Source organism: Panthera onca, chromosome D4 (genome assembly GCF_046562875.1).
Source record: "Panthera onca isolate mPanOnc1 chromosome D4, mPanOnc1 haplotype 2, whole genome shotgun sequence".
Lineage (NCBI taxonomy): Eukaryota > Metazoa > Chordata > Mammalia > Carnivora > Felidae > Panthera > Panthera onca.
Genome location: NC_138351.1, coordinates 31888966 through 31903915, shown reverse-complemented (window position 1 = coordinate 31903915; position 14950 = coordinate 31888966). Strand labels below are relative to the sequence as shown.

The 14950-nt window shown below is 40.9% G+C and overlaps 1 non-coding gene across 1 annotated transcript; it reads right to left on the bottom strand.

The window, feature by feature from the left end:
• Window positions 1–5489: 5489 nt before the first annotated feature.
• LOC132663931 (U6 spliceosomal RNA) lies at window positions 5490–5595 on the bottom strand. The gene has a single exon (XR_009603324.1). It is a non-coding gene; the product is annotated as a U6 spliceosomal RNA (small nuclear RNA).
• Window positions 5596–14950: the final 9355 nt, after the last annotated feature.

The following is a 14950-nucleotide window of genomic DNA, read 5'->3' as shown; positions in this document are numbered from 1 at the left end:
TCAGGATGGGGACAATAATTCTACCTCATAGGAATTTTGGAAGGATCACTTGAGAAAATGTACATGGTCTGCTTTAAAATTGCAGCCTCAGTTTATCTCAGTACAACACTTGGGAGAGTGAGGAGTCAGGTCTTGCATTGAAGGGGCTGTTTTATCATGTATAACAGAGAAGGCTTGCATCCAGAATATCCTAAAAGTCATGAGATGAGCAGAGAATTGGGGGGAGCAATGAGCAAAAGAACTGAACAGGTACTTTTCAGGGGAAGACACCCAGGTAACCAATGAACATAGAAGAAGGTAGGCGTTCAACTGCACTGTATTGGGAAATGCAAAGCAAAACCATGATGGGCTGCCATACACACTCACCAGCACAGCTAGCAAGAGGATGACTGACAATACCAAGTGTTGCTGAGAGTATAGTGTGGGAATGAGAATTAATGCAGCCACTCTGGAAAATAGCTCAGCATTGTCTTCTGAAGTGGAGGATGCACACGGCCCACAGCCTAGCAATTCCATGTACATCAGGAAATGTCTGCAAGAATGTTCAATGATCATAATCTGGAATTGGCTCAGATGCTATTCAACAGTAAAGTGGATAAGTGGATTTATTTTCATGCAATGGAACGTTATATGTCAATAAAGATAAATTAATTTCTGCTGCATAAAACAATGAATCTCAAATGTGATATACAGCAAAAGAAACTGAACACAGAAGAACATATAGTGTGAGATTCCATGTTTGTGAAATTCACAAACTGCAAGACAAAACCCAACTGGGGAAAGACAAATTTAGTGATGAACAATCAAAAGGAACAGGGAAGTGATTACTTTAGATGTGAGAGTAGAGGCCACCTTTGATGGGGAACGTGGGGTTGGTGAGAAGGGAGGTACTTTCTGGAGGGCTAGCCGTGTTGTATTTCTTTTTTAATATAAGCAACATTTATATGAGTGTTTGCTTTGTGATAATTCTCTCAGATGTATATTTTTATTCTGTAAACTCTTTCTGTATGTGTGTCATATTTCACAACAACAAGGCTAAGGAAAAGAAAATGCATATAAAATCTTCAGCACTATGTTGAGTTCTCATTAAATAATGTAGTTGTGGGTTTTCTTAATGTTAATTTAGCAATGCTTCGCTAGAACTGCAAAACTAGATGAAGGACTTCAAACTGACACCTCTCTTTCTAGTAGTAAAAGCTAAGAATGAGACAGAATGTGCCCAGCCCATAGGTGCATCAGGAGATACAGCCAGAGAAGGACTTTTTCCCCTGGTGTTAACCAAACCAGCAGGCTGCAGGCAACCGTAAGGCACAGCACCTTGTGAGGTCATGTCCAGCAGAACCCAGAATTACCTAGGCTGGGTAAACAAGATTTTCTGAAGGTAGAGACAGCTGTGGGCATTTTACCAAACCTTCACTGGTGATTCTAACCTGCAGCCAGGGTTGAGAAATCTGTACCCGGCCTGAGGTGGAGAATGGCAGCTGCTGCCACAGGAGCATCTGCTGCTCCCAAGGATAATAGATACCCCAGAGATGGAGCAAAAGAGCCTGCAGCAGATACCATGCTCTCAAGGAATTTTGTGTGGCAGGCTGAGACGAGTAGTGAGGGGTGGGGGGAGAGCTGGTCCCCAACTCTGCCTCCTCCGGGTGACGAGTTGACCAAAGTTTGTTTCTTAAGGCATCAGAGCTTCTGTGTTCACAAGTAGTACCTTATGTCCCCTTCAATGCTTGATACTGGAATTAATTTTTCAGAGAAGGGTATAGGCATCCCTCAGGTTCAACATTATCCTGTGTAACAGCCCATATACTGGATGCACAGACATAAGTTGTTGAAAATGTGATTTTCAGACCTCCTAAGAAATTTTGACTTTTTAACTACTAAAAAAGTTATAAGCTATTTCAATGCTGTAGCAATACCCAAAAATGTCAACTTACATATTTATGAGTCTTTCCCAATACACATGTGCCTCTAGAGACAAAAGACATGAATGAAGAAATGAAATGAAGATAAGAGAAACTGAGCTTACCTGGGGGATGTGGCCCGGAAAGGATCCAGAGAACACCAGGGCAGCGTAGGTACGTCTCTGCACCTGCCATGAGTACAGCCTTTGTGTACAGCAACTCTGTTCAAATCTGATGCAAACACCTCGAGTTAGCATCAGCCTCCACAGGTTAGGGGGCATGGTACCCAACAAGACTGTCCCCACTAAGATGCCAGCCACAAGTTCAGGGATCCCCAGGCCATCTGCACTTCTGACCAAATGACAACAAGTCCAGGAGGTTCCCATTCCCAACTCTCCACCTTTGTTTCACTAATTCACTAGATCAACTCAAGGAGTTCAGGAAACCACTGTACTTAAAAACACAGTTTTTAAGATTTTAAGATTGAATAAAAGACTCAAATCAGGGCAGGACAAATGAAAAGATACATAGGGCAAGGTCTGAAAGAGTCATAAACACAGAGCTTCCATGCCCTCTCCCCAGGGAATGAGGGCACATCACCTTCCCAGCACATCAATATATTCACCAATCAGGAAGCTCTACCAAACTTCAGTGTCCAGAATTTTTACTGGGATTTTGCCACATAGCCATGATTGATGGAATCGTTGGTCATATGATTGAACTCTATATCAAGCTTCTCTCTCCTCCTAGGAGGTCAGGCTGGCTCAAAGCGCCAAACCTGCAATCACATGGCTGGCCTTTCTGGTGACCAGCCTCCATTCTGAGTCATCTTAAGATAAACTCTGGTGCAATCCAAGAGGCTTATGAGTAACGAATTCCTATTACCCAGGAAATTCCTAGGAGTTAGTCTCATTCCTAGGAATGAAGGACAAAGGCCAGGAAAATTCCTTATATAACAAGCTTCATACTTTAGGACACCATGTTGTAGAAGAGGTAAAAGAGGATAGTTACATTACAAAGACTGAGCTTTTGTCTAAGAGCCATACGTAAGGGAATACTTAAACCAACCCTGATATGGAATGGGACTTTAGATAGACCAAATGGTCAAATTCAAAATGTTCTTTGTAAACCAAAATACTGTTTGTTAGCTGACAAGTTCAAAATGTACTGCCAGTCCACAAATTGTAGGCTCAGGGGGAAGATCAAACAGTTTCAAGGTTATGGAACTGACTAGCATCAACCAAATTTACCAAAGAATTTATATAAATCTGAGTAACAATGTAGCAATTTACAACAAGGACTGTTTTGATTAGGTGATGGAGAATGATTGTACCAGTTTTTTGGTAATTCTTCCACCTACAGCAAAGCCAACATTCAGAGATAAATTAAATAAGAGAATTGTGCTTGGTGAGTATGGAACTGGAACAAAGGCAAACCCCCATGTATTCTCACCTTTTGACCCTCTTTCCTACACTCCAGATGTACTATCACCCTTCTGTTTTCATAGTAGAATCTTTCCTTGGTCATGCTTATATTTGTTTATATGTAACCCTTACTTGCATCCTATTATATTTTTTTCAAGGACACATAAAGGTCATCTTAATTGACATTTGTCAGCCAAGATTTAACAAGTTTCCCTCAGTACATATTTGCACTAAACCGTAAGGCTTATCTCATACTCATATCCACTTTTAAATCAGTTATGACCAGTAACTTCTGGAGCATCAATTTCTGATTTTTACCCCAGAATTTGGCCTGTACACCTTTGTATACCATGGAAGAATTTGGTCTTTGAGTATAATTCAAATTTGCCATTCAAGCCAGCCAGTGTTTACTTCTCCAGGCATGTGTGACTAATCATAGGCACTTATTACATGGTTAGTTGCCTAAGTGGTATGTCCTAAAGCTAGAGCCTTTTAAAATGTTGTTTTCTTGACATTTGGTTGTCCAATTGAAGCCTTTACATATCTTTCATCAGCAGAGCATGAATAAAGAGTGGAGTTACTTCAGAATGAGTCTGAGACAGTCCCAGGATTATGGAGAGGCTAGAGAGGCAGGAAGGAGAGAAGCTCAAAAATACAATGTTACTTCTGCCTGGATTGATCTCCAATGTGTACGTTTTTTTATTTTCCAAAATCATTAAATGAAAAGGCAGCTGTTCCAAGGATTCAAGCCCATGACTAGACATGACACTTTGCTTCAGTCATTCATTGCCAGCATCTGCTTGATATGCTGACATTTCAGAAGCCTTCATGATGGTTCATCCTTGGATCTAAAGGACTAGAGTTGGACACACAGATGGCATCCCAGCTGTGTATACACAACAACCCTGTTTTATCTGCCACCCACACCACATACAGTTTTGTCAAGATTCTGTCACAATGCCAATGTAGCTTCTTTGGGAGCAGCCATTAGAAGAAGAAATTGTTTTTGTCAGCTGCCCAGTGGAGCAGGCCAGCCTGCTGAATGAAGCAGACTGGGCGTTCCATCTGTTTTCTCTTGGGAGTGGTCATGATACTTCTCATGAAGTATCTCAGTGGTGTGAGGCATGTGACAGATATGCCTCAGGGAACAGCACTGTGCTGCGAGCCAGGTAGTAACACCAAAGACTGTCAGAAATCAGTGTGGGCCTCGGTGAACCCTGGGTCAATGCCCATGTGGAGGAGCTCTTGTACTGGCAGCAGCAAAGCTCCTAAGGCCCACAGACTCATCATGTCAAAAACAAGAACTGTGATCCACCTCTCCAAACACCTTCTCTCTGTGCTTCCTGTCCCAGTCATCAGCACCACCATCTATCAAGAAACCAGAAATCTCTCCTGGGTCACCTTCCCTCACCTCTCAGCAACCCATCGAGTTCAGCCATATGCCCTCTGAATTTTCTCAAATCTATCCACTTTTCTCCATCCCTAATGCCCTAGTTCAACTGGCATTGGGTATCTCCCTCCTGAAAAACTCTGACAGCTCCCTAACTGATCATCTTCATCTGCTGCCCCTCTGCTTGGTCTCCACCCTAGCCCAGGGTGATTTTTATTTATTTATTTTTTTTTTTAATTTGAGAGAGAAAGAGCACAAGCAGGAAGGGAAGAGCAGAGAGAGAGGGAAAGAGCTGTAAGCAGGCTCCAGGCTCAGCGCAGAGCCCGACTCTGGTTCGGTCCCATAGACCCTGGGATCATGACTTGAGCTGAAATCAAGAGTCAGATGTTCAACTGACTGAGCCACCCAGGCACCCCGAGGGTAATTTTTTAAAATACAAATACATCACTGCCCTGATGAAAGTCTCCACAATCTCCCACTGGTTTCAGGACACAGATCATCAATATTCAGGTTTGATGCCTCTGCTTGCAACTCCACCTTCATCTTGGGCCACCTACCACCTCCCTCAAATCTTGACAGACCAGCTTTGCTGGCTTTGCTCTCAAATGTCTCACTAGACATGTCTACCAGCTCTTCCTTCTGCTTGCAGCAGAACCTTCTCAACACCATCCCCCTCTGTTTTATTATCGTAAAATAGACACAACATAAAATGTACCATTTCAACCATTTTAAGTATACAGCTGAATAGCATTAAATACATTTGTGTTGTCATGCAAAAATACAGAACATGTCACTAGTTGCATGTCAGTCTTACACAGGGACTATGCTAATCTTCACTGTATTGTTCCAGTTCTAGTCTATGTGCTGCTGAAGTGAGTACTCACCCTCTTCTGACTATCAAGTCTGACCCATCCTGCAGATCTTAGCTTGAGTCACTTATTCAGGGAAGCCTTCCAAGACCAGGCCCATCCCTTGTCACACAACCCCTTGACTGCACAGTACCCAGCATGAGTGACATGATTGTCTGATTGGTGTCTGCTCCCCTCACTAGATTGTGAGTGAGCTCCATTAGGGCAGAACTCAGGACGTAGAGGAGTGGTAGGCACATAGTAGCTCAGAGCATCCTAGTTAAATGAGTAAGTGAATGAATGAATCAATGAAACAATGAAGAAATGCAATTCTACCCACAGTAAAGACCACCTTGGCACTATTGTAGAAAACAATAAAATTCTGCATTGTCTTAAACTCCATTCCAGAGTAGGATCTTGGCTTCAGCTTTGGAGAGGGTTTTTTGTTTTGGGTTTTTTTTTCCCTTTTCTCAAATAGAAAAATTACTAATTTGGGCTTTACCTCTCATAAAAAAAGAAAATACATGGTAGTCTTTAAATAGTGTGTTTTCCTTTCATTCTATTTATTGAGGTTTTAAAACAACTGAGTCTAGTGTTAGAGCTCTGCAGCAGTTTGTAATTTCTAAAAACTAATGTAAAGTAGAGCTTATTTGGCACAAGTCTGCAAGACACTAAGCATGATCCTGCCCCACAATATCTGCACAGAAGCCCCTACCATCCATCAGGCAACCAGTGGGGTCTGGAGATGGCTTCCCTTGGAACCTGAGGTTGTCTGCACCCACCAAGTTCACAGAAAACTCGTCATGCTCACCTCCAGGAAGCCCTGCTGTGGGCCAGAAATAGCAGATCTAGGCTTTCATGGGACCAAGGACTCCAACCCCGAGTTACAGCAAGGACAGCTGACACACACATTACCCTTCACACTTTATGTGTTATTCATAACACCAGGAGCTAGGGATCAACATCATCATCAACAACAGTATCCTAATTTTACAGATGAGGGGAAAACATTCAGAGGTCAAGCAGCTGGTCCAATATCTCTCAGTTGGGGCTTTTTCTTTTCATTTCATTTTGCTCTATATGACATTAACTGCTGCACTTTCAGAGGCAACTTCTATTATAATGGAACCCTTGAAGTGGTATAAACAAGGATTCTCTGGCCACTGTGCACTTGGACAAAGCCATAGAAAGTAGAAAGAAATGTGGCCTATGATTATAAAGCCCTTGAATATGACTGAACACTTAGCACTGATTGTACACTCTGGTTTTTCAATGTGTGTTGACTCACTGGCTGATGAAAAGTCTGAGAAGAGGTATCACATAGTGATCAAGACTGCCTGGTAACACACAAAACCCTAAAAAGCTCTGGGCCCAAGAACTGTCCCCCAGGCTCTGAGTCCACTGTAGAGTGTCCTTGTGCAGACACAGGCTGGGAGCTGGTTCCTGTCCTGGCTTTCTGCCGTTTCACTTTATTTTGGGGGAAAAGCTAGAATGCTCTCTGCCTCCAGGCATAGCATCTGGTAGGCAGGTCCCCCGGGGTTTCCTCTAAATCCTGACTGTCCCCACCCTCTTCATGGAGAACGTGGTAAAGAGCACACTAATCTCTCGGATCAAAGCAAGAACGAAATGCATAACGCTCCCACTGCAAGATCAGAGCGTGCTTAGATAACCCCGTGGGCTCTTGGCTGAGGAGGCGATGAGAGAGAGGCGCCTGTCCTGAGGTCACAGACTGAAACCCTCTGACACCTGTCCTTTTGCCACCACCACCCCTGTCCAGCCTTGGCACCACTGAGCCAAAGTTTCCAGTGACCAAAAATGTCCCTCAGTCTGGCATCTCCCATCTCCCCATTAGGTTTTCCTTTTTTTGTATCTACAAATCTGCCTTTCATCACCTCTGCCTTGTGTTCTCCTCAGCACCACACTCCCTGTGACCCTCACCTCCTCTTCCCTTGGCCACAGCTCATTTCTTTTCATGTCCACTGTCAGACATGAACAGTGTCTATTTATTATCTACTTTATTTATTTCTTATCTACTTCCATCTTATGTTTTCCAAAGTTCCTTTGTTTAACAAAGAAATCTTTCCAGAGTTCCTTCATCTTACTCAAGTAAGATGGTCTCACTTCCACTTAATGCAGAAAGGTCTTCAAATTTGGGGATGGGGATCATGTTATTTTCATGATTTTTAGAAGTTACCATCACTATTGTTACTATGATTATGATTAAGCATTAATTCCCACTGTGATTCCTACTTATAAAATTCTCTCCTAATATAAAAAGCTTCTGTTTTTGTATTTCCTGAAATAAAGGGTTTTATGGTTGAATCTTAACTTTGTCAGCCTAAGAACAATTTCCACTCACCGCATATTACCATCCATACCTGTTCATTTTCTCCCTAAGGTGTGTGTTCTCACACAAGGACACATTGTGTGTATAAAAGGCACCAAGAACATGCCTGTGGTCAAGGAGAACAACACCCTGCTTGTTCAGGTATTTATTCCTGTTCTTTTAACTTTTCCTTGCTTTTCAGAAAAAATTAATGCTCTGAGAAAACCACAAGTAGTTGTAGAGAAAAATACTAATGATTTATTGAGGGGAAATTCTTACAATATCCATCATCAAGTGCTTATTTGCTCTTAGTACTTACAGTTTAAATCATTTAAAATTATTCATGATCATGTATTTTGAAGTGCTCATTTAACAAACTTACTGTTGAAATTATGGAATGGAAAGGCTGCAGAAGAGGCATTGAAGACGGACACACTGAGTTGGAAACATCTGTGCAGTTTTCTTCTGCTAATGCCAAAAGGGCTAATCTGAAAGCCCTTTTGCAAAGGGGCTACAAACCATAGCATCATGCTGAGAGTTAAATTTCTTAGTTCACTGAAAGCAAAATGAATGATTGCCATGCATTGCTATGTGTGATCATTCAGTGTGTGTAGGAGGATTTGTGTCTTGTAACAACAACAAACTAACTAACTCTGGAAGCTGAAGATGAGGGGCCCATAAGCACAAGTAGCTGGCTAGGGAAGCAGCTGTGGTGATGTTAGGCATTGTCCTAACCAGACATTTATCATTGAGTGAGTATCAACCTGACTTCTTGATGCTTCAAAAGTATAAACAAGATGATTTATAGGGACTTGAAATCTCGTTTGTAAGAACAAAATTAGTATAATGAGCCCAACATGCAACTGGTTAGAGGCTAAGAAGTTTTCCTGAATACGGGGCAGTTTCCTTCTACTTCTTTCTCATTATTTCACTTTGCCAAGTATGGTCCTCCATTTTTGTGCCTTGATTTGCTACTATGGAAAAATTCCCCCCAAAATAACTTTATTATGATGCTCTCATTCTTACTCAGTAATTTGTTCTCTTACCTATCACCCCTATAGAAAACCTATTCTGAACATGTGGAGACTTTGTACTTATTGGGGGTCCAAAAGTGGGAAGAGACAACTAGAAATTTAATAACATAGTATTATTGCTAGCCCTTTTTACTATCAGGCCTAAATATGTTCTAATTTAAATAATGCCTTATACACAGCACTCAATACTGGTTTTCCAGATTAGAACATAAGATATAAACAAACATTTCAATCATTTATAGTTGTGAAGTATACCCTTCAAATGTAACCACTAACCCTGAAGACAGATATTATCTATCGCTATATAACAAATTACCCCAAAATTTACTGGTTTAAAATAACAATAAACATTAATATCTCTTACAGTTTTGTGGGAGCAGCTTAATCAAGTGGTTCTGCCTCCAGATCTCTCACAAGGTTGTAGTCAAAATGCAGATCAGGGCTTCAGGAATCTGATGGTTTCAAAGGCTGGAAGACCTACGTGCATACTGGCCAATTCACAATGCTGGCAAGTTGGTACTGGTTGTTGGTTTGAGTCCTCATTTCCACACCATGTGTGTTCTCCTCAAGGCTGCTTGAATGTCTCCATAACATAATGGCTGGCTCCCTACAGAGCAAACAGATTCTAAGAGAGAGAAGTTAGTGGAACCTACATCTTTTTATGACCTAGAATTGGACATCAACACAGCATCACTTCTGTTCATTAGAAGTGAGTCACCATGTCCTATCCACATTGCAGGGGCAAGGAATCAAGCTCCACATGTTGAAGAGAAGAGTGTCAAATAATTTGCAGTCCTGTTTTTAAAATATCATTGGTTATATGGGGTGCCTGGGTAGTTCAGTCAGTTAGGCATCCAACTCTTGATTTTGGCCAGGTTATGATCTCGCGGTTCATGAGCTCGAGCCCCAAATTGGGCTTCTTGCTGACAGCACGGAGCCTGCTAAGAATTCTCTCCCTCTCTCTGTCTGCCCCTCCCTTGCTTGCACGTGCTTGCCCTCTCTCTCTCTCTCTCAAAATAAATCAACATTTTTAAAAAGTATCAGTGAGGGGTGCCTGGATGGCTCAGTCTGTTAAGCAAGCGTCCGACTTCGGCTCAGGTCATGATCTCGCGGTCCGTGAGTTCAAGCCCCACGTCAGGCTCTGTGCTGACAGCTCAGAGCCTGGAACCTATTTCAGATTCTGTGTCTCCCTCTCTCTCTGACCCTCCCCTGTTCATGCTCTGTCTCTCTCTGTCTCAAAAATAAATAAACGTTAAAAAAAATTTTTTAAAAAGTATCAGTGTTATAGATAAATGTAAATTATCTTTAAATCCTTATAGCTTATTTTGAGGTATAATTTATATAAAGTAAAATTCATAAATCTTAAGTGGACAGCTGAGTGACTTTTTATATGAGTATATACCCATGTAATCAACCATCTAGATAAAAATATATAACATTTTCAGTTCCTTAGAAAGTTCCATCATATGAATTCCTTTGAATTTTTTATGTACACAATTGCCATCTACAAATAAAGATACCTTTAATTCTTCCTTTTTGACCTTTATAATTTTCATTTCTTTTTCTTGACTTTCTGTACTGTTAGGACCTCCACTACAAGATTGAGTAGAATGTGATATGAGTGAACATCTTGGTCTTTTTCTTGACTTAGGGGGTATATATTTGGTATTTCACCATGTTTATCTGTAGGTTGTTTTATAGGTAACTTTTATCAGATTGAGGAATCTCTGTTCTACTCCTAATCTGATTAAGCTTTGGCAGCAGAAGCATAAATGGAATCACAATTTATGATTTTACTATTGTTCATAGCTTTAAACATTAGTCAGGGTATTGCCTTTAGCTACTAATATTTTTTTTTTTTTTAATTTTTTTTTTAACGTTTATTTATTTTTGAGACAGAGAGAGACACAGCATGAACGGGGGAGGAGCAGAGAGAGAGGGAGACACAGAATCGGAAGCAGGCTCCAGGCTCTGGGCCATCAGCCCAGAGCCCGACGCGGGGCTCAAACTCACGGACCGTGAGATCGTGACCTGAGCTGAAGTCGGATGCTTAACCGACTGAGCCACCCAGGCGTCCCATAATATTCTTTATCTAATTTAGAAAAAAATCATGCCAGGTCTGTACATGAAAAAAATATTGCGCAGGTAGTCCTCAAGTTCCAAATACACTGATCTTCAAATGTACATATCAGTTCTTTGGAAATTGCAAGACTTTGTCATATGGAAGCTTAATTATGCTTGGTGCTTAACCATGGAGGTCAACTACAAAAAGAGTATTGAATCCACTTTAAGTGCAAAGTATGGTCTGTGCTACTGATGGGGGTGGCCGTGGCATTTTGAAGAGAAATGGGAGGAAGAACAGATGAAACCCAGCAGCAGCAGCAGCATGTGGGGAGGGTAGTGCTCACCTCCACAGACTCCCAGAGCTGCCCCAAAGCTAGATGTGGCTGACATTTGTGAATCAGCATCATATGATGCTCTCTGAACCCTGCCACATGTGGTAAAGAATTCTTAAGAGTCGCAACCTGCAATTTACACAGCTTTAAAAGCAATAAGTTTTAAAATGAGACTATTTGAATAGCACTGACAAAATGTTCTTAAATTTATTGTCACATTTACTCTTCACAGCAGCCCTGTGAGGTTAACATCTACATTTTTCAGAAGAGGACACTGAAACTTGGAAACATCCAGTGACTTGCCCAAGATCTCCTGGCTTACGAGGACTACACCCAGAACCTGATCCAAGACTCCAGGTATGTAATCTTTTTGCTGCATTATGTTGGTAACTGTTTGCCTGACAATTTTTAATGTTTTTTAATTGCTTCAGCAGGGGTGTTCATGCTTAATGTAATTTTAATGTTGCTTTCCTTAGTGTAAATTGAAGGCAGTGTTTTTAGATTCCCAGCTCTTGGTCTCAGTACATTAGCCATTTGGATGAACAAATAGAGGAAGTCTTTCTTCCTCCTCCAGCACATGAACCTTTTTCACATTTTAAGAATTCTGCTCCAGGCATCAAGGAATGAGAGTGTAACAAAGCTGATAAGAGAATAATTCTATAATTTGGCAACTAATCTAAATATGACACACCTAATAATAAATGAAATGACTAATAATGAATGAAAATCATTCAGCATCATCATTTCATTCATGTCAGCACATCTGTTTCCCATCACCATGTTGAAGGCCCTGTCTTGGGCACTATTACAGATATGACTAATTCTTCAGATAACAAATTTCAATTTATGAATACTTCCTAATGTAGATGTCAGCATCATCCTTGTTTTTCAGGTAAGATAAAAAACCACAGAACACACACAAGAACACTGTAGGATATACACATTTTAGTGTATTTTTTATTTTTAATTTCTTTTTAAAAATTTTTTAATGTTTACTTATTTTTGACAAAGAGAGAAAGAGAGACAGAGAGACCATGAGTGGGGAGGGGCAGAGAGAGAGGGACACACAGAATTTGAAGCTGGCTCCAGGTTCCCAGTACAGAGCTGACACAAGGCTCAAACTCATGACTGTGAGATCATGACCTGAGTCAAAGTCTGACGCTTAACTGATGAGCCACTCACGTGTCCCAGGACATACACATTTTAGATTCAGATTGATTTTCAGAGTAAGTTGTGGTCTGCAGTGCTGCTGGAGAGGCTGCTTTGATACCAGACCAGGAGGCAGTGGTGAGCCAGATAGGGATGTCTCAGGTGTCTATGTAGAGTGAAAGCCTTGTTTAACACAGGACACTTACATGAGCCAGAGGAGAATGGCATTAGGGCACAGAGGGACCCAGTGAGCTAATCACTAGGTGACCCTAAGGTTTCTGAGGTGACTGCAGATCCATCTAAAGGGCTGGTCAGCTGTCTAGAGGGCAGCTGGCTAGGCTGGGTGTGTGCAAAGGTAGCTCTGATGGACAGACCCAGCAAGGACAACAAAGGGGCTCTCAGTGTTTACATAATAAATGATGGCCTCTAAGGAAGGCAGACTCATACCTTCTCAAGGTTTTCTATTTGTATCAGATGCACTCAGTGTCAAATATGAAAGAGCATCTTTCCAAAGGCCATGAATATTAGTCTCGTTTGCTTTGTAAACAAGGACTGAAGGCTTCAAAGTCATTATGTCATCACTTCTTGGATTCTGAATGTTCGAGTAGAGCTAATTGCTCTTTGTTAACATTCTTCTTAAATCATTGATTGGATCAGCCCATGAAACATGAGAGTTCAGAACAAAGAGTTTTCCAAAAGTGGATCTGCAGCAGGATTTGAGTTTGACTTTCACCTCCTTGATTTTCTGGCATTCCCTTGGGGAAGAACCCCATGATCTAAATGATCTAAACAGTTGGTAGAAGGCTCTTTCAGGGCTCTAGATAGTCTGAAATCTTTTTTTTTCTTTCAACTCTTCTAGACATTTATATCGAAGTGCCCCTGCCATGTCTTGTATGACTGTCTACCTAGGTTTCAGATAGTTCCCCTGTCCAGCATGCAGTCAGGCATAAATCACTTCCCACAGGTAGAAAGGTGACAAGTACCCCTACCCACGTCCCCCCACCTCAGGAGCATCAGAAGACGAAGACTTCTACAGAGGACTTGGTCCTCACTGGAGGTCCTCACACTAAAGTCTGTTCGTTCATCATTTCCTGACCGGTGATTTCTTGAGCTATTTACTTTCTTCTTTAAACAAGATCTCTATACAGTATCAGGGGAAATGAGTTTTAGACTCTTCCACCAGGCATTTTTTCAAGGGCTTTCCAATGACATTTTCATCATTTACCACACTCTCATCTATTTACAGTTTGTGGAGTTCTCTGAGCTCTGGTTTATATCTTTGTATGCTCTATTCTTGTCCTGAGATAATGCTTTCAGAGCTTTGCCATTCTGCTGTGAGGCCTGTGTCTTACTCATATCAGAAGAATTAATGCCAAGGAGGCAAGGTCCCAGTTGTTTAATTTGGAAAGGCTCATTGTTGTTCATTCTTCTGAGGTCCTGCTTGAGACAGGTTTATCAAGTTCCTACATGTGATTTTTATGGCTCTTCCATCTAAGTACAAAAGTAGGCGTCAGTAATCATTATATCAAATAAACTGACTCAGAACTTTAATTAAGACTAATATAAGTATGTTAAGACCTAAATTTTTTTCTACTCTATTACTTTGTTGTTTAATTACTATTTTATAGTTAAAGGGCAGTATTAAAAAGAGTAGTACAGAGTCAAATAGTAAAGAATGTGGTTAAACTCTGGCACAGGAAACCTCTCAGTAAACATTTTAAAAGGACATAGATTAAGTCTCAGTGATGCACAGAAAAACTACAGGCTTTGATTACTCTCATTGCTTTTCATCTCTTTCCATTATTTACTGTTTGGGCCTCTTTAGTGAAGGGGCTTTGTTCTGTTCCTAATTGTCAGTCTTCCATAATTTCACAACAGCAAGTGAGAAATGTCTTAAATGAGAAAAGCTCATTTCTATTTAGATTTCTAGTCATTCCACAGAACTGGAGTTTTATATAATTTGAGATTGCTTTGAGAGTCTTCGATTACCCATTACTCTGAGTGTTTTCTAATCACTAATCATGGCTCACTAAATGTCAAATGTTCATCTAGTGATTTATGTTCTTGTTTCACAGATTTCCTTAATTGTTTCTACATAAACCCAAGAAATCGTAATTTGAAGAACTGGATGTTTTGGAAGATTTATCATTAGTTTATAATCTCCTCTGATAAAACCTGAAGTACTGGACCAACAGATATGAAGCAGTGTGTTAGTCACAGGACCTTGCCTCAGAGGAAACCATGTTTCCAGTGTCGGGCCAGTAGATGCAAAAGAGTCCACTTACTTCCTAGAAATGAGTGCTCTACAGCAAGAAACTGTGTGCTCTCAGCCTTTCCTGTGGGATCAAATGCACTAGTGACAAATAATAACATGATATCCTTTTCTGCTTTAATTTTTTTATTGAAGTATAATTGACATCCCATGTTATATTAGTTTAAGGTGTACAACATAATTATTCAACACTTGCACATATTGTGAAAT